Source organism: Musa acuminata, chromosome BXJ2-8 (assembly GCF_036884655.1).
Source record: "Musa acuminata AAA Group cultivar baxijiao chromosome BXJ2-8, Cavendish_Baxijiao_AAA, whole genome shotgun sequence".
Lineage (NCBI taxonomy): Eukaryota > Viridiplantae > Streptophyta > Magnoliopsida > Zingiberales > Musaceae > Musa > Musa acuminata.
Genome location: NC_088345.1, coordinates 37,719,163 through 37,738,824, shown reverse-complemented (window position 1 = coordinate 37,738,824; position 19,662 = coordinate 37,719,163).

Here is a 19,662-nt window from a genome sequence, read left to right as displayed (position 1 = left end):
GCACGTTGCCTTGACGAGAACTTGTTGTCACTCCCAGGACCAGGTGAGCGGTTGTTTGTGGGCTTGCAACTGTTCGTTCAACCTTCTAAAGCCCTTGTTTTCCCCCTCTCCCTCTTTTCTCTTGTGCACGCAAGGTGCTCGCTGAATTGCTTGTAAAGCTTCCCCTTTTCGTGAGACATCGGGACTAGTCCATCGCTCGTTCTTTCGAACTAATCAACTTTCTTTTTTTTTACAGGTCCTTCGGGACCTGCGAGAGGTTACAAGTGGGATGATCCTTACGGAGCAATATCGCAAGGGCGAAGCGCGACTTAGGCAATGCAAGCTAAGTTCGCGTCTTTGCCGCAAGGGTGACTCGCGACTTAAGCAACACAAGCTAAGTTTGCGTCTTTGGCCGCAAGGGTGCCTCACGCCTTAGGCAATTCCAGCTAAGGCCGTGACATTGTGGTATCTGAGCGGGCAAGCACTTCGAGCGAGCAGCGAACGAACTTTGCAACTTCGCCATGGCAAAGCATCGTGGCGAATCTAGCAAGACGGGGCAAGCCGGACCGTTACCCCAAGCAGCCGCAGGTGGGCTACATGTGCACACTCGCTCTCATGCTGTTAGAGCCGCTCAAGAGGAGCGCGGCAGCGAACATGATGAGCGAGAAGTTGGCTACTCTCCACGAGCGGAGAAAGCGCAATCTGGAGCGCTAACTGGGAAAAAGAGTCACAAGGAGAGACTCACGATGGCGGAAACCCACTTGGATGTTCTTGAAGCGAGCATGGAGGAACTCTACCATGGCCAACAAAGGCTTGTTGGGGTAGAGAGCTCACAAGAGGAAGCGGAGTCCAGGATCGACAAGGTCGAGGCCCTAGTCGACCGACTGTCTGATGATACCAAAGACTCCGTGCAACACTTACAGGATGTTGTGGCGGAACTCACTTCAAAGGTGGCCATGCTCACAAGAGCACTAAATGCGGGAGGAAGCAACACCCGCGTTGCACCACCATAAAATTTGAGGGCACCCGAGCCTCATGGATATGGAGGGGCCAGAGATGGCAAAGAGCTCGAGAACTTTTTGTTCGACATGGAATAATACTTTCGAGCTACAAGGCCCGATTCTGAAGATACCAAAGTTTCTATAGCAACAATGTATCTGAACGGAGATGCAAAACTTTGGTGGCGAACTCACTGGGAGGAGATCCAACAAGGTCGGTGTCGGGTTGATACTTGGGAGGACTTGAAGCGGGAGTTGAAAACTCAGTTCCTACCGGAGAACACAGAGTTCGTCGCAAGAAGGAAGTTGAGACAACTCCGCCAGAGTACCACCATCCGAGACTATGTGAAATAGTTTTATGCACTAATGCTGGACATACAGGACATGTCCGAGAAGGACAAGTTATTCAGCTTCCTCGATGATTTGAAGTCATGGGCTCAACAAGAACTAAATCGAATGAATGTTACCAATGTGGTCGGGGCAATTGCTGTTGTAGAAAGGCTCACCGACTTTGTTTCCTCTAAAGACTCAGGGAGAAGGAAACAATCTTCGAGCAATCGTCCTCCAAAACATTCTTGAGGGAAGGAGCTCGGGGGCGAACAAAAGAAGAAGAGTTCCCACAAATGGCCAAACCCGAAAGGCAAGGCCTCAAAATCTGGAGGATGCTTCTTGTGCGGAGGACCGCACATGGTAAGGGAGTGCCCACAAAAATAGGCACTCAATGCTTTGACGGCTTCCATCCACCCCCCGATCGGACAAGGGCAAAGCTATTGCTCTTAGTTCGAGCAATTCTGAATCCAGCAGTGACGACGAGGAGTCGCAAGGATCCCGGATGGGAGCAATACGTTTATTGAACGCTATGCGGGGTCAAGTGGGGGAGAACATGAAGACAAAGCTACAAAAAGCAGGAAGTAGTGAATTGATGTATGTGGACATCAAGTTAAATGGCCAAACGACCCGTGCGATGGTGGACACGGGCGCTACCCACAACTTCATAGCCGATCGAGAAGCATAGCGACTTGGGTTGATCTTGGAGAAGATCCCAAGCCGAATGAAGGCGGTGAACTCGGAGGCCAAGCGAATCTCCGGGTTAGCGAAGGGAGTCCCCATCAAAATCAGGACATGGAGCGGGAACACCAACATGATGGCAGTGCCACTGGATGACTTCCAAGTGATTCTTGGAATGGAGTTTATGCACGCGGCGAAGTTGGTGCCAATGCCATTCTTGAACTCCCTATGTATGATGGGAGGCGATGACCCCTGCATGGTTCCCGTCTCTCGGAGAGGAACCAAGGAGCCCCAACACATATCGACATTACAACTGAAGAAAGGGGGTGCGAAAAGGCAAATTGACATTCATGGCTGCTATGAAGCTAGAGCCACTCAACGAGAAGGCCATTCAAGAACCTGTTGTGGTGGTGAATGTCCTGAAAGAGTTCAAGGACGTTATGCCACTCGAGTTGCCGAAGACTCTTCCACCACGCAGAGGCATGGATCACAACATCGAGCTGGAGCTAGGAGTGAAGCCTCCAGCGAGACCACCCTACCGTATGCCCCCACCAGAGTTGGCAGAACTTAGGAAGCAGTTAGGTGAACTGCTAAGCGGTGGTCTCATCCGCAACTCTAAAGCACCTTTCGGAGCTCCAGTTCTCTTCCAGAAGAAACAAGATGGGAGCCTCCGATTATGCATCGACTACCGAGCCCTCAATAAAGTGATAGTGAAGAACAAGTATCCCATCCCGCTCATTGCGGACTTGTCCGACCTATTTCTCAAAACTCGACCTTCGGTCGGGGTATTGGCAGGTGCGCATTGTTGAAGGCAACGAAGCGAAGACTACCTATGTGACCAGGTATGGAGTGTTTGAGTTCTTGGTAATGCCTTTCGGCTTAACCAATGCTCCGACCACATTCTGCACTCTCATGAACTAGCTATTCAAGGAGTATTTGAATAAGTTTGTGGTCGTCTACTTGGATGATATCGTCGTCTACAGTCAAACGCTCGAGGAGCACGTCAAGCACCTTCGGACGATTTTTAAGGTTCTCAGGGAGAACACTTTGTTCGTGAAAAGGGAGAAATGCTACTTTACTCAAACTGAGATATTATTCTTAGGACATCAAATCGGTGATGGCTCCATTTAGATGGATAAGTCGAAGATGCAAGCGGTTGCGGAATGACGAACTCCAAAGAAGGTGCCAGAGTTGAGATCCTTCCTTGGTTTCGTCAATTATTATCGATGCTTCATAGTGGGATATTCGAAGCGTGCAACCCCACTGACGGAGTTGCTGAAGAAGGAGCAGCCTTGGAAGTGGTCTGATAAATGTGAAATAGCATTCCAAGATCCGAAGGCTGTTGTTATGGAAGAACCAGTGCTCAAATTGTCAGACTATGGGGAGCCTTTTGAAGTCCATACAGATGTTTCAGACTTCTCTATTGGGGGAGTACTCATGCAGGAGGGTCATCCGGTGGCCTACGAGAGCCGCAAACTCAACGAGCCCGAGCGGCGGTATCCAGTGCATGAGAAGGAGACGACAGTAGTGATCCACTATCTACGAGTTTGGCGACACTATCTCCTCGGATCGCGATTTGTGCTGAGGACGGACAACATCGCTCTGAGCTATTTCCAAACTCAGAAGAAGATCTCCCCAAAGCAGGCGCATTGGCAGGACTTCCTGGCTGAATTTGATATGGCAATGGAGTACAAGCCTGGGAAGGCAAATGTCGTGGCCGATGCATTGAGTCGGAAGATAGAGCGTGTGAATGCCGCACAATTGGAGGGCGGAGGCCAAGCAAGTCAGTTGCACTCCAACTTCCTTTCCAGAATTAGGGATAGACTGTATAGTGACCCCCAGGCAGTTATCCTGATGTAGCTCATCAAAGAAGGCAAGGCACAATGATTTTGGGTCCAGGAGGGACTCGTTTACGTAAAAGGGAATAGGGTTTATGTTCCTCGAGTGGACAATTTGAGGCGTGAACTCTTAAAAGAGTGTCACGATTCCCTTTGGGCTGGACACCCAGGCATTCACAGAATGTTGGCTCTCGTGGAGAGGGCCTTCTACTGGCCGAAGATGGGGATTGATGTGGAGGAATATGTTCGAACATACCTTACTTGCTAACAAGACAAGATGGAGCAGCAAAAGCCGATGAGACTTTTGGAACCGTTGCCCGTACCAAAAAGGCCATGGGAGAGCATTTCCTTGGATTTCATATCAAGCTTGTCACTTGTAGGGAGACTCGGATCGATACTCGTGGTGGTCGATCGGTTTTCAAAGTATGCAACTTTCATTGCTGCTCCCCTACACTGTTCAGCAGAGGAGGCGGCCAAGCTGATGATGAAGGATGTGGTGAAGTATTGGGGAGTCCCACACAATATCATTAGTGATCGAGATGCTCGGTTCCTGGGACGATTCTGGACCGAGCTATTCAAATTGTTGGGGTTGAAGTTATACTTCTCTACAAGCCTCCACCCCCAGACGAATGGCCAGACTGAAAGGATAAACTCGCTCCTGGAGCAATATCTCTGGCACTACGTGAGTGCCAACCAACGAGATTGAGTGAAGCTGTTGGACATTGCCCAATTCTCCTACAACTTGCAGCGGAGCTTTGCATCCAACAAGAGCCCCTTCGAGATCATCACAGGATAACAACCATCGACTCCGCACACCATGACAATTGGGTATACTGGGAGTAGTCCGTCAACCTACCATTTCGTAAAGGAGTGGCATCGAAATGCAGATATTACGCGGGCTTACTTGGAGAAGGCGGCAAAAAGGATGAAGAAGAGGGCAGACTTGGGAAGGCGACCGCAAGAGTTCAAAGTTGGCGATTGGTGTTGGTAAAGCTCCAACCAGCATTACTCTAATTCTTTAGGAACAAAGTTCACAAAGGATTGGTGCGCAAGTATGAAGGGCCCTTCCCAATTATCAGCAGGGTAGGCAAAGTCTCTTACAAGTTGCAGCTGCCGGCGTGGTTCAAAATTCACAACGTTCTTCACGCCAGCAACCTAAAAGCCTACCACTCGGATCCGCAAGATGCTTCCCAAAGTGTTCCAACTCGACTACTACTAGTCATAGGTGCCTAGTAAGCCAATCACGTGAGTGATGACACGTGTGACTTAATACAGAATATTTTGCTTATTATATTTTGGCATATATCACTTTATAACTATTGCATAAATACACACACACACACACACATATATATATATATATATATATATATATATATATATATATATATATATATATATATATATATATATATATTGTGATGTCCTTGGATTTGTGCAATGGGAATTGAATCGTGATGATATCACGATAATGAGATCGATTCACCTTTAAACACATATCCTAAATAATCCCGGTCATAGGTTACTCGAGAGGGACATCGTGATAACCGGATAGACTGGTGTGCTGTATACCCGTCCATATGATGGATGCAGCTGGTCTCATAGCTGCTCGTGTAGGGACATTAGGGATACAGTACATGTGCTCATTGGAGAATGAGTTCACTGATTGATCCGCTTACGGAATGCTGGATGGTTGATGATGCCTTATTGTCAGACAGCGATTCCGTAGTCCTAGTGGTGTATTTGGTCCTTAGACTTGAGACACCAAGGATGTCCTGTATGAGTGCTCTACTCTTTGATACCAGACTTATAGGTTTGGCTGTCCCAAATCTAGTACAGTTGGTCATTGGGAGTGGTAGTCAACCTTACGAGGGCTATTGAGTGTCGATAGAGGATCATCCACTCTCGGCGTCATGAGAGGAATATCCCATGTGTTCTTGCTCAGACAAATCCCTGGCCAGGGTCATTCGGGTTGAGAGAGAAAGAGTTCTCCGGTAGAATTCGATTAGAGCGAGACTCGAGTAGAAACCGTATGAGTCTGATAGCACCATGCTCGATATACGGTCTCTAGGATATTAGAGGGATAAGGGACTATAGGTACACGGTAACTGAGAATAGACAGGTCTAATGGATTGGATTCCCCTGTATCGTCTGGGGACTACGGCGTAGTGGCCTAGTACGTCCGTAGTCGATGAGTCAAGTGAATTATTACAGAGATAATAATTCACTGAGTTAGAAGGAGTTCTGACAGGTATAACTCACGACCAGCTCGATATTGGGCCTAAAGGGTCACACACATATGGTAGGTATTACGATGAGTAGAGGTTCGGATATGAGATATCCGATGGAGCCCTTGTCTTATTGGATGCCGATCCAATACCCACTAGGGGAGGACCCATTAGGGTTTGACAAGGGACCTCTATAAATAGGAGGGATTCAGAACCTCATAGGCTAGAGCCTTTGCTTGCCTTTCCTATTCTCTCTCCCTCTCCACCTCAAAGCAGGCTTGGAGTTTTGAGGAGCATCGTCGCAACCCTGCTGTGTGGATCGTGGATCACCGCTAGAGAGGAGGACGCTTGACCTCCTTCACCCTCTGTTAAGGAGCTGCAAGGAAACAGGGATATACGATCTCCCTCGGTAACACAATCTAATCTATATGCAGTAAGAGGGAATTAGGGTTTTGGGTAAAAAGATAGTTTTACCCTTGTGAATTTGAGAAATTCTAATTTCTATCTTTTATCCAAATTATGAAAATACCCTTAGGAATTGAGAAATTCCCTACATGTCCTTGATTTCAGAAAATATTAATTAATTAAAAGGTTTCGTTGATTATTATTTTTATTATTATCTAGTAGTCCTACATGATGATGATTATTTATACATGTGATGTATGATGTATGGACGGATGATCATGGACCGTGTGATGTGTGTACTTGTGATTATTATTATTGGGGTCTGCGAGCTTTCATTATATTTCTCGTTTATTATCGGGCCTGCGTGCCTATGATTAAGTTGTAATCACATGAGGATGCGTAGCGGGAGCGTGGATGCGATAGTGGGACCCACGAGATGGACGATCGTGATGCATGAAGATGTATCAAGATGTCGACGAAACCGATGAGGATGAGATGGACGATCACAGGGCATGGAGATGCACCGTTACACACATAGATCTTGATGTGAGTGATTAGGCCTACTGGCTCGGGCCTAATCATATTAGGTTGTGGTCCATGATCATCTGGTGTGATTGCTTATACACATACTAGATATGTATACATATTTGCATGCGATGTAGATATATATTAAATATGTATATGTGTGACATGTCATATTAGGAGACCAAATCATAGAAACATCTTTCGATAATATTAAGTCGGTAAACGTGAGGCAATTAGATTGACCCACATGGCCTTTCATCGTTATAAGTAGGAACCGATTCCCGGTGTAGGTTGAGTTGGTTGAGTCCCTCGAGACTCACCTATATCGCGATTCGCTATCTTGCTTACGACATAGAGATGTCACCGGTGACTCGAGGGCATGGTATGCTTGGTCGAGTCACTCGAGGGTATATCATCAAATCAGACTCATCTTGTAACGAAGGTGTTGACTTAACCGAGCATCATGGTTGGTCGAGTCCCTCGAGGCCATGGTGATTCGGAGGTCGAATAGGACGGGAATCACAAGGAGTTATGATCGGCAAGAGTTGCCTACCTTTTAGGCTTAGTGTGATTGGTCGAGTCCCTCGAGGTTACACTAAGACGCTGATTGGATCCTGATCCCCACTAGAAGTCTGCCGGAGACTTCCGTTTCACATGCTGAGGGTGTCGCGTGACTCGTTAGTAAAATAGTGGGAGCATATTAAGATAGAAGTCCATATCTTGATAGTTTATTTCTTGCAAAATCTGCATGTTATTCATTTCTGCTGCATCTTTATTTTCAGAAAATGTCGCTTTCAAATCCCTTACATGGTATACTTGATGTCAACCGCCTCACTGGTCTAAATTATACGGATTGGCTCCGTAACTTGAGAATTGTTCTCACGACGGATAAAATCGTGTACGTCTTTGATACAGTGATGCCTACACCCGAAGAAGGGGCAAGCGAGGATGAAATTGCTCGCTACGTGAAGTACATTGATGACTCCACTCTTGCTCAGTGCTATATGTTGGGCTCTATAACTCCTGAGTTATAGAGACAACATGAAAATATGGATGCCAGATCCATTCTCCTACATGTCCGCAAATTGTTTGAGGAACAGGGAAGGACTCAGCGATATGAGATATCCAAGAGCCTCTTCCGCGCTAGGATGATTAAGGGGACACCGGTTCAGAACCATGTCCTAAAGATAATTAAGTGGATAGTGAAACTCATAGGTCTAGGAATGGTCTTAGAGGATAACTTGTGTATGGACATTGTGCTTCAGTCCCTACCAGATTCCTTTTCACAGTTCATAATGAATTTTAATATGAACAAGCTTGAGGTGACTCACCCAGAGCTCCTCAATATGTTGAGGGAGGCAGAGAGTACTATTAAGAAAGAGAAGCCAGTTCTCTACACTGGTGAGACTAGAAAGAAAAGGAAAGCAGAAAGGTCCCTTAAGAAGGGAAAGGGCAAGGGCAAACCAGGTAAAGCAAAGGTTGCTAAGAAAGACCCAGCAAATGACAAAGGCCAGTGCTTCCACTGTGGTAAAGATGGGCACTAGAAGAGAAACTACAAAAGTACCTTACAGAAAGGGCGAAACAAAAGCTTGATAAAGCTTTAGGTACATTCATGATCAGTCTTCATTTGTCAGACTCTTATGATAACACATGGGTATTAGATATCGGTAGTGTTTATCATATATGCAATTCGTTGTAGGTTCTGGCAAGGCCTAGGAGACTAGAGAGAGGCAAGATGGACCTCAAGATGGGTAAAGGTGCAAAAGTTACTATAGTAGCTATTGGCGAGGTCGTCCTACATCTGCCTAGTGGAGCTTTTATTGCATTAGATGCATGTTATTTTGTTCCTTCTATTATAAAAAACATTATCTCCATTTCATGATTAACAGTTAGTGGATATAAATTTATTTTTGAGAACAATGGTTGTTCGATATTATTATATGATAAGATCATCACGAAAGGAACATTGCATAATGGTTTATTTATGTTAGACACTACTCCACATATCATGAATGTAAATGTGTCCAAAAGGAAACGAGATGAGATGAACAGTGTATACCTGTGGCATTGTAGACTAGGTCACATCAATGAAAGAAGGATTCAAAAGTTGCTAAATGATGGATATCTAGATCCATTCGACTATGTGTCATATGCAACTTGCGAGCCTTGCCTTCGTGGAAAACTGACCAGCTCTCCATTTAGTGGAACTGGAGAGAGAGCCACGGAGCTGTTGGAACTCATACATAGTGATGTATGTGGACCCATGTCAACTCATGCCATTGGTGGTTACTCCTACCTTTACTGATGATTTCTCAAGTTATGGATATGTGTACTTAATGAAGTACAAATCCGAGGCCTTTGAGAAATTCAGAGAGTATAAGAATGAGGTGGAGAACCAGACTGGAAAGAGTATCAAAACTCTTCGATCAGATCGAGGAGGTGAGTACTTAAGTACAGAGTTTACTCAGTTCCTCAAGGACTATGGGATATTATCCCAATGGACACCTCCTTATACACCTCAGCTCAATGGTGTCTCTGAAAGGAGAAATCGTATGTTATTAGATATGGCACGGTCCATGATAAGTTTCGTTGACCTACCAATCTCATTATACGTGGATGACATCCTCATCATTGGGAATGACGTAGGAATGCTATCCACAGTAAAGGCTTGGTTATCTAGAGACTTCTCCATGAAGGGCTTAGGGGAAGCATCCTATATCTTGGGGATTATAATATATAGAGATAGATCCAAGAGGATGTTTGGCTTGTCCCAATCCAAGTACATAGAAACCATTGTCAAAAGGTTTGGCATGAAAAATTCTAAGAGAGGTCTCATACCGATGAGACATGGGATATCGCTTTCGACGAGTATATCCCCAAAGACTCTAGAAGAAAGGGCGAACATGAATATGATACCTTATTCCTCAGCAATAGGGTCTATCATGTATGCCATACTATGTACTAGGCCTGATATAGCGCATGCTCTGAGTGTCACGAGCAGGTATTAGGCGGATCCAGGCTTGGAGCACTGGAAAGCAGTAAAGTGTATCCTTAAGTACTTGAGAAGGACTAAGGATCTTTTACTAGTATATGGAGGTAGTAGCCTTAAGGTTGAAGGCTACAAAGACTCAAGTTTTCAGTCTGATGTCGATGATAACAAGTCGAATTCAGGGTATGTGTACACCTTAAATGGACGAGCAGTGTGCTGGAAGAGTTCCAAGCAAGATACTACTGCTGACTCAACCATAGAGGCGGAGTATATTGCTGCATCAGATGCAGCAAAAGAGGGAGTCTGGTTGAAGATGTTCATCATAGATTTGGGAGTCGTTCCAGATAGCGAGAAGTCGACTTCCTTATATTGCGACAACTATGGGGCGATTACTCAAATAAGGGAACCCGGGTCTCATCAGAAGTGTTCTAAGGAGGTTCCAACTTATTAGAGAGATCGTAACCCGAGGAGATGTAGCAGTGGAAAGAGTTCCATCCGAAGATAACATTGCAGATCCACTAACAAAGTCGTTTTCTCATTTTGTCTTTGAGCGTCACAGGGGTCTGATGGGGATCAAACACATAGGTGATTGGCTTTAGGTCAAGTGGGAGATTGCTAGTCATAGGTGCCCAGTAAGCCAATCACGTGAGTGATGACACGTGTGATTTGATACAGAATCTTTTTGCTTATTATATTTTGGCGTATATCACTTTATAACTATTGCATAAATGCATATATATATTGTGATGTCCTTGGATTTGTGCAATGGGAATCGGATCATGATGAGATCACGATAATGAGATCGATTCACCTTTAAACACATATCCTAAATAATCCCGGTCATAGGTTACTCGAGAGGGACATCGTGATAACCGGACAGACTGGTGTGCTGTTTACCCGTCCATATGATGGATGCAGCTGGTCTCATAGCTGCTCGTGTAGGAACACTAGGGATACAATACTGGTGCTCATTGGAGAATGAGTTCACTGATTGATCCGCTTACGGAATGCTAGATGGTTGATGATGCCTTATTGTCAGACAGCAATTCCATAGTCCTAGTGGTGTATTTGGTCCTTAGACTTGAGACACCAAGGATGTCCTGTATGAGTGCTCCACTCTTTGATACCAGACTTATAGGTTTGGCTATCCCAGATCTAGTACAGCTAGTCATTGGGAGTGGTAGTCAACCTTACGAGGGCTATTGAGTGTCGATAGAGGATCATCCACTCTCGGCGTCATGAGAGGAATATCCCATGTGTTCTTGCTTAGATAAATCCCTAGCTAGGGTCATTCGGGTTGAGAGAGAAAGAGTTCTTCGGGAGAATCCGATTAGAGCGAGACTCGAGTAGAAACCATATGGGTCTGACAGCACCATGCTCGATATACGGTCTCTGTGATATTAGAGGGATGAGGGACTATAGGTACAGAGTAACTGAGGACAGATAGGTCCAATGGATTGGATTCCCCTGTATCGTCTGGGGACTACGACATAGTGGCCTAGTATGTCCGTAGTCGATGAGTCAAGTGAATTATTACAGAGATAATAATTCACTGAGTTAGAAGGAGTTATGACAGGTATGACTTACGGCCGACTCGATATTGGGCCTAGAGGGTCACACACATATGGTAGGCATTGCGATGAGTAGAGGTTCAAATATGAGATATTCGATGGAGCCCTTGTCTTATTGGATGCAGATCCAATACCCATTAGGGGAGGACCCATTAGGGTTTGTCAGGGGACCTCTATAAATAGGAGAGATTCAAAGCCTCATAGGCTAGAGCCTTTGCTTGCCTTTCCTATTCTCCTCTCCCTCTCCACCTCAGAGCAGGCCTGGAGTTTTGAGGAGCGTCGTCGCAACCCTGCTGTGTGGATCACCGCTAGAGAGGAGGACGCTTGACCTCCTTCACCCTCTCCTAAGGATCTGCAAGGAAACAGGGATATACGATCTCCCTAGGTAACACAATCTACTCTATATGCAGTTTTAAGTTTCGTAGATTTTGCGCACCAATCTTCGCACGACGACGAACATCTCTTTGGGAATCGGGGATTTTGTTTTCTTGTTCTTCCGCTGCGCATATGATGTCGCCCCCAAGATTTCCCAATAGCTACCTCCCATCACAGCCTCCTACGAGAAGCGAGTTGAAACCATTCTGGCGGACCGCAAGATAAAGCTACCCAACGGAGCTGAACATACAGAGTACTTGGTGAAGTAGCGAAAGCTTCCCCGAACTGAAGCCAGTTAGGAGCCTAAAGATGCCTTGCGACATGAAGAAGAGATAATCAACAACTACCAACAAGCGTCGATGAGGGTGTCGACAGTTTAAGTGGGGGAGAATGTCACGAACGGTCATCGCGTACTCGCAACAACTCCGTTCAACAGACCATTCGTCGCTCACACCTACATGTACAGCTGCTTGACAGCATGTTTTCTCTTGGTTTTGGGTCATTTTGCTTATAAAAATGTAAGTTCGAACAAGCTGCAGTGTTACAAAGCGATCGCTCATCGAACCGAGCAAAACAGCCCCAAAACAGCCCAAAATAGCTCCGTTTTCGCATGCCACGGGCTAATTTCTGGAATCTACCTCAGCTCATGAAAATGTCAACCATCTCAGCCCCTTTGAACCCCTCGGGTGGCACAGGGCTGGATGGAGCTTCGGATATATACCAGGTGTTGAACACTCTTTCGCAAGTTCGAACGTTGCCTTGATGGGAACTTGTTGTCGCGCCCCGGACCAGGTGAGCGGCTGTTTGTGGGCTTGCAGCTGTTCGTTCAACCTTCTAAAGCCCTTGTTTTCTCCCTCTCCCTCTTTTCTCTTGTGCACGCAAGGTGCTCGCTGAATTGTTTGTAAAGCTTCCCCTTTTCGCGAGACGTCGAGACTTGTCCATCGCTCGTTCTTTTGAACTAATCAATTTTCTCTTTTTTTACAGGTCCTTCGGGACCTGCGAGAGGTTACAAGTGAGCTGATCCTTGCGGAGCAATATCGCAAGGGCAAAGCGCGACTTAGGCAACGCAACCTAAGTTCGCGTCTTTGCCGCAAGGGTGACTCGTAACTTAGGCAACGCAAGCTAAGTTCACGTCTTTGGCCGCAAGGGTGCCTCACGCCTTAGGCAATTCCAGCTAAGGTCGTGACAGGTTGTCGCCCTCCTCACGGCGACCGAAATAGGGCAACTCACGGATTGCCCTTGTTCCCAACTGTGTCACCACCACTTTTCCCCGCCACCTCACTACCGCTCGATCACCCGGCCAACGATCTCTCCTCCTTGCGTCCCCATCTCACTCGAGCGAGAAGGACCGCCGACACCGTAGCTGCAGCTGCCGGTTGCCGTAGCCTCTCCTTACAGCGGTTGCATAAACAAAGCATCCTTTGTTGCCGCAGCCCCTCGTCGATCGCAGCCACGCCTCGAGCGTTGTTGCCTTCTAGCCGACCCACCACTGCTGCCAGCCACCGTGCAGCGACCGCCGCTTGCCTTCTAGCCACCGCTCCCCCTAGCTCGGGCGAGAATGATCATTGCCACTTCCCCTTGCTCTGCCCCCTTGGTGACCGAAACAAGGCAATCCTCTTACTGTTGCGAACGCCGGCTGCCACCACCGTCGCCGCTGCTGCCCAGCCAACGACGACGCCGCTCACCACCTAGCCTACCACCGTCGATTCCTATTTTCCACTGCAGCCTAAACCTCGGTAACACCACCACAACTGCCCTCCAATAACACACGCAACAAGCTCTTGTGCGGCCGCTTCAACCTCAGCAACGCACGCACCGACTCCTCTTCTCAACCTCGATCGCTTCAACGGCACCATCGCGTCCTCAACCACACGCAATCCCTCGGCGTCATCAATGCCTCCTTCCGTAGTGCAGTAGAGACAGAGCAACGCTGCCTTCCATCCGCACCATTGTAACCACCACAGCGACAGGCCCTTGGCGACGCTTGCTAGTCATAGGTGCCCAGCAAGCCAATCACGTGAGTGATGGCACGTGTGACTTGATACAGAATCTTTTTTGCTTATTATATTTTGGCGTATATCACTTTATAACTATTGCATAAATGTATATATATATTGTGATGTCCTTCGATTTGTGCAATGGGAATCGGATCGTGATGAGATCACGATAATGAGATCGATTCACCATTAAACACATATCCTAAATAATCCCGGTCATAGGTTACTCGAGAGGGACATCGTGATAACCGGATAGACTGGTGTGCTGTATACCCGTTCATATGATGGATGCAATTGGTCTCATAGCTGCTCGTGTAGGGACACTAGGGATACACTACAGGTGCTCATTGGAGAATGAGTTCACTGATTGATCCGCTTACGGAATGCTGGATGGTTGATGATGCCTTATTGTCAGACAGCGATTCCGTAGTCCTAGTGGTGTATCTGGTCCTTAGACTTGAGACACCAAGGATGTCCTGTATGAGTGCTCCACTCTTTGATACCAGACTTATAGGTTTGGCTGTCCCAGATCTAGTACAGTTGGTCAATGGGAGTGGTAGTCGACCTTACGAGGGCTATTGAGTGTCGATAGAGGATCATCCACTCTCGGCGTCATGAGAGGAATATCCCATGTGTTCTTGCTTAGACAAATCCCTGGCCAGGGTCATTCGGGTTGAGAGAGAAAGAGTTCTCCGGGAGAATCCGATTAGAGCGAGACTCGAGTAGAAACCGTATGGGTCTGACAGCACCATGCTCGATATACGGTCTTTGGAATATTAGATGGATGAGGGACTATAGGTACATGGTAACTGAGGACAGACAGGTCCAATGGATTGGATTCCCCTATATCGTCTGGGGACTACGGCGTAGTGGCCTAGTACGTCCGTAGTCGATGAGTCGAGTGAATTATTACAGAGATAATAATTCACTGAGTTAGAAGGAGTTCTGACAAGTATGACTCACAGCCAGCTCGATATTGGGCCTAGAGGGTCACACACATATGGTAGGCATTGCGATGAGTAGAGGTTCGGATATGAGATATCCGACGGAGCCCTTGTCTTATTGGATGCAGATCCAATACCCACTAGGGAAGGACCCATTAGGGTTTGACACGGGATCTCTATAAATAGGAGGGATTCACAGCCTCCTAGGCTAGAGTCTTTGCTTACCTTTCCTATTCTCCTCTCTCTCCACCTCAGAGTAGGCCTGGAGTTTTGAGGAGGGTTGTCACAACCCTGCTGTGTGGATCACCGCTAGAGAGGAGGACGCTTGACCTCCTTCACCCTCTCCTAAGGATCTGCAAGGAAACAGGGATATACGATCTCCCTAGGTAACACAATCTCTATACGCAGTTTTGTGTTTTACGGATTTTTGTGCACCAATCTTCGCACGACGACGAACATCTTTTTGGGAATCAGGGATTTTTGTTTTCTTGTTCTTCCGCTGCGCATATGATGTCGCCCCCCATGATTTCCCAACAGTGGTATCAGAGCCAGGTTGTTCGTGCGAATGATTGGTTTTGAACTGCGTGTGTTGTGTTTAGGATGAATATTGACGTCAAAATCGTTGACACAAAAGCGAGGAAGGGCAGCAACAGTTGCTGCCCTCGATCTGCATGCCTGCAGCCACCTGCAGCGGCAGCCGCAACCGTAGCCAAGCAGCACAGCGCCGGCGCATCCGTAAGCGCTGTGCCTGCAGCAGCCGACCGGCGGTCTGCTTGCAGTAGGCTTGCTGCTGGCGGGGCTGGCAGCCCACGGGCAGAGGCGCCGCAGGGCAGCGGCGCCTGCCGCCGCTGCTCCCGCGGGCGAAACCCCCCCACAGGGGCGGCCGCCCGGCGGTACAGCACCGTCTGCGGAGGCAGCGGCGCCCGAAGGGGGCACCCACCCGCAGCGGCATCGCCGCCAGCGGGCGTGCCGTCTGCAAGCGAGGGCAGTGCCCTTGCCTCGCTGCACAGGCCGCCGCCGGCAGGGTGGCGGCGGCGGTAGCATCGAAAAGGGGAAAGGGTATTAGGGTTTTCTGGGCAAAAGATAGTTTTGCCCCTCGGAATTTGAGAAATTCCAGTTTCTGTCTTTTGTCCAAATTACGAAAATACCCTTAGGAATTGAAAAATTCCCTACATGTCCCTGATTTCAGAAAAATATTAATTAATTAAAAGGTTTAGTTGATTATTATTTTTATTATTATCTAGTAGTCCTACATGATGATGATTATTTATACATGTGATGTATGATGTGTGGACGGATGATCATGGACCGTGTGATGTGTGTACTTGTGATTATTATTATTGAGGTCTGCGAACCTCCATTATATTTCTCGTTTATTGTCGGGCCTGCGTGACTATGATTAAGTTGTAATCACATAAGGAGGCGCAGCGGGAGCGTGGATGCGATAGTGGGACCCACGAGACGGACGATCGTGATGCATGGAGATGCATCAAGATGTCGACGGAACCGACCAGGACGAGATGGACGATCACAGGGCATGGAGATGCACCGTTGCACACATAGATCTTGATGTGAGTGATTAGGCATACTGGCTCGGGCCTAATCATATTAGGTTGTTGTCCATAATCATCTGATGTGATTGCTTATACACAAACTAGATATGTATATATATTTGCATGCGATGTAAATATATATTAAATATGTATATGTGTGACATGTCATATTAGGAGACCAAATTATAGAAACATCTCTCGATAATATTAAGTCGGTAAACGTGAGGCAATTAGATTGACCAACGTGGCCTTCCATCGTTATGAGTAAGAACTGATTCCCGGTGTAGGTTGAGTTGGTCGAGTCCCTCGAGACTCACCTATATCACGATTCGCTATCTTGCTTACGACATAGAGATGTCACCGGTGACCTGAGGGCATGGTATGCTTGGTCGAGTCCCTCGAGGGTATATCATCAAATCAGACTCATCTTGTAACGAAGGTGTTGACTTAACCGAGCATCATGGTTGGTCGAGTCCCTCGAGGCCATGGTGATTCGGAGGCCGAACAGGACGGGAATCACAAGGAGTTGTGATCAGCAAGAGTTGCCTACCTTTTAGGCTTAGTGTGATTGGTCGAGTCCCTCGAGGTTACACTAAGACGTTGATTGGATCCTGATCCCCACTAGAAGTCTGCCGGAGACTTCCGTTTCACGTGCTGACGGTGTCGCGTGACTCGTTAGTAAAATAGTGGGAGCATATTAAGATAGAAGTCCATATCTTGATAGTTTATTTCTTGCAAAATCTGCATGTTATTCATTTCTGCTACATCTTTATTTTCAGAAAATGTCGCTTTCAAATCCCTTACGTGGCATACTTGATGTCAACTGCCTCACTGGTCCAAATTATACGGATTGGCTCCGTAACTTGAGAATTGTTCTCACAGCGGAGAAAATCGTATACGTCCTTGATACAGTGATGCCTACGCCCGAAGAAGGGGCAAGCGAGGATGAGATCGCTCGCTACGTGAAGTACATTGATGACTCCACTCTTGCTCAGTGCTATATGTTGGGCTCTATGACTCCAGAGTTACAGAGACAACATGAAAAGATGGATGCCAGATCCATTCTCCTACATGTCCGTAAATTGTTTGAGGAACAAGGAAGGACTCAACGATATGAGATATCCAAGACCCTTTTTCCGCGCTAGGATAACTGAGGGGACACCGGTTCAGAACCATGTCCTAAAGATGATTGAGTGGATAGAGAAACTCACAGGTCTAGGAATGGTCCTAGAAGATAACTTGTGTGTGGACATTGTGCTTCAGTCCCTACCAGATTCCTTTTCACAGTTCATAATGAATTTTAATATGAACAAGCTTGAGGTGACTCTCCCAGAGCTCCTCAATATGTTGAGGGAGGCAGAGAGTACTATTAAGAAAGAGAAGCCAGTTCTCTACACTGGTGAGACCAGAAAGAAAAGGAAAGCAGAAAGGTCCCTTAAGAAGGGAAAGGGCAAGGGCAAACAAGGTAAAGCAAAGGTTGCTAAGAAAGACCCAGCAAAGGACAAAGGACAGTGCTTCCACTATGGTAAAGATGGGCATTGGAAGAGAAACTGCAAAGAGTACCTTGCAGAAAGGGCGAAACAAAAGCTTGATGAAGCTTCAGGTACATTCATGATCAGTCTCCATTTGTTAGACTCTTTTGATAACACATGGGTATTGGATACCGGTAGTGCTTATCATATATGCAATTCGTTGCACGTTCTGGCAAGGCCTTGGAGACTAGAGAGATGCGAGATGGACCTCAAGATGGGTAATGGAGCAAAAGTTGTTGTATTAGTTGTTGGCGAGGTCGCCCTACATCTGCCTAGTGGAGCTTTTATTGCATTAGATGCATGTTATTTTGTTCCTTCTATTATCAAAAACATTATCTCCATTTCATGTTTAATAGTTAGTGGATATAAATTTGTTTTTGAGAACAATGGTTGTTCGATATTATTAGATGATAAGATCATAACGAAAGGAACATTGCATAATGGTTTATTTATGTTAGACACCACTCCACATATTATGAATGTAAATATGTCCAAAAGGAAACGAGATGAGTTAAACAGTGTATACCTGTGGTATTGTAGGCTAGGTCACATCCATGAAAGAAGGATTCAAAAGTTGCTAAATGATGGATATCTAGATCCATTCGACTATGTGTCATATGCAACTTGTGAGCCTTGCATTCGTGGAAAACTGACCAAATCTCCATTTAGTAGAACTGGAGAGAGAGCTAATGAGTTGTTGGAACTCATACATAGTGATGTATGTGGACCCATGTCAACTCATGACATTGGAGGTTACTCCTACTTCATTACATTTACTGATGATTTCTCAAGGTATGGATATGTGTACTTAATGAAGTACAAGTCCGAGGCCTTTGAGAAATTCAGAGAGTATAAGAATGAGGTGGAGAACCAGACTGGAAAGAGTATCAAAACTCTTCGATCAGATCGAGGAGGTGAAAACCTAAGTACAGAGTTTACTCAGTTCCTCAAGGACCATGGGATATTATCCCAATGGACACCTCCTTATACACCTCAGCTCAATGGTGTTTCTAAAAGGAGAAATCGTACATTATTAGATATGGTACGGTCCATGATGAGTTTCGCTGACCTACCCATCTCATTCTGGGGATATGCCCTAGAAACCGCAGCTTACCTTCTGAACAGAGTTCCAACTAAGTTGGTAGTGTCTACACCATATGAGATATGGAAAGAGAAGAAGCCTGATCTTAAGGTTGTTAAGATTTGGGGCTACCCTGCCCACATTAAAAGACACAACCCGGATAAGTTAGAATCAAGGACAGAGCGATGCAAATTTGTGGGACACCCCAAGGAAACTTGTGGGTATTATTTCTATCATCTCGGACCAAAAGGTCTTTGTAGCTTATAGAGTAGTGTTCCTTGAGAATGAACACATTCTTGGCGGAGACAGTGGGAGAATGATAGAGTTGAGCGAGGTTGGAGAACCAAGCTCAAGCACCACTCTACAGTCCGAGTCTGTTCAGGTACCTAATACACAAGTTTCAACTTTACGCAGGTCTGATAGAGTATCCCATCCTCCTGAGAGATATGTGGGACATATTAGAGCAGAGGATGTTGAGGATATTGATCCTCAGACCTACGAGGAGGCTATTATGAGTATAGACTCCGGGAAGTGGAAAGAAGCCATGAATTCTGAGATGGATTCTATGTACTCCAATAAGGTTTGGAACCTAGTTGATGCGCCCGAAGGTATTGTACCCACCGGTTGCAAGTGGATCTT